Raw genomic sequence first — 1867 nt, forward strand, 5'->3', positions numbered from 1 at the left:
CCTCCTCATATCCCCCATTCCCAACACCTGAGAGAGGAGAGAGAACGTGGGAAGCAAGAATGAAGCAAGAAAAGAAGGAGAAGAAGAAGAAGGGAACTCACCTCTTGTTGTTCCAACCTCCATTGCTGCCTTCTTGAGCCCATTCTTCGTTCCAGCTGATTGGGATCTCATCCTCTACTTTGGAGCTCATACAAAGGGAATATATTGATCCATTTCCAGCTTAGAAGTCATCTCTCTTGCTATCCTAGATAGTTTCAGCTGTAAGCCATCCAGTCTTCTTGAATTCCATTCAATTCTTTATAGATCTTAGATGATAGTTGCTCAATTAATGTTCAGATCATAGGTCTTCTTCCTCTACTGTATTTAAACCTTCTATTGGAAGCTAGGAGCATCAACTACGGACCTTGGATCACCCATTCCTAGCCCCATAGCTTGGTTACCATAAACCCTATTGTAGAACCTCCGATTTGGGGATTCTTGATGTTGGAACCCATCTAATCCTTAGCCAAACCATAGGGCTTTTTCTCTATTGAGTTTAGACCTTCTATTGGGTGTTGATAACACCAATTGCTGACCCCAAATGGTTGATTCCCAATCCCATGACCTATCCACCATGAAACCCCATTAAAAGACCTCCAAATTGGGGAACTATTGACCTAGGACTCAATCCCCTTGTAGAAACCCTAATTGGGACATGAACCGATAACCAAATGTGACCCTAAGATGCTAATGGGAAGTCCCCCATGTGTTGTGACCATCTATGACCCAAGCCATCGCTAAAAGCAAAAAAAAATGGCTTGTACGGTCGATGGACATGGGTTTGTCCCAATAGACCGCACCATCAACTGCACAGGTTATCTTGGTGCTGTACTTGAGGATTCACCTAGGGTATTGATACTAAACCCTTTCCAAGAAAATGTATACTTGTTAATAGACCTTGTAGGGTAACTACCATTCATTGTGAGGGCATACACGTGCACTTGAAACTTAGGATCTTCTATTATGACATCTTTGTTGAGTGGATTAGACACTTGGACTTAATTTTTGGAATGTTTTCGTGATTGTGTTTAATGCCATCCATGCATACGTTGTGTTACTTATTAATGTGCTATTGTGTTATAATCTCAATGCATGCAATGCCGATTTCAAATTCTTATTAAATGATGGATTATGACAGATGTGTTAGAAATTACCATGTTGAATGCTAGATGTTAGGATTGGATATTTATCATGGAATTAGTGTGAATGACGAATGTGAACTGAATGATGGTTATCTTTAACGAATATGAGATGATATTGAATTGAATATGTGGATATGTGATGAATGTTAACGATGGGATCCAAGTGCCATGAGTGGGGGTCGGACTTGTGATTACCATGAGATGGCTATGTGAATGATATGTTGATAACGAATGATTGAGATATGGGTACCATGGATTTAGATCGGGTCGTGACCGGCTGACCGTGATTTTAGTATCACACCCGACACACTGTTGTATGCTTATGTGTAAGCTAGAGGGTGCAAGAGGATAGCCGAGCTACCGTGTTTTGGCAATATAAATTCGACCTCTAGGCTACATATCGGCTTATTCTCACATTGCATTAGTAGTTTGTTGATTAGGCTATGATGTACCCAGTACTACAACCCTTACCGATAAGGGTTTAGGTGTTGGGCATGCCCATGGGTCCCGATCGTGTTTTTAGGGTAACCCATCGTGAAGTTCAGGCACAAACCGGTATTTCGGGCTGAACACCAAGACGGGTTGTGTATCGAGGGTTTGCAGACAACTCAGTGAGGAGCCCGGTACCATAGGCTTCCACACTGGCATGGGTTTGATAGCATTGGACTGCCATCCGGTTTATGGCA

The sequence above is a fragment of the Telopea speciosissima genome, chromosome 1, assembly GCF_018873765.1.
Source record: "Telopea speciosissima isolate NSW1024214 ecotype Mountain lineage chromosome 1, Tspe_v1, whole genome shotgun sequence".
NCBI lineage: Eukaryota > Viridiplantae > Streptophyta > Magnoliopsida > Proteales > Proteaceae > Telopea > Telopea speciosissima.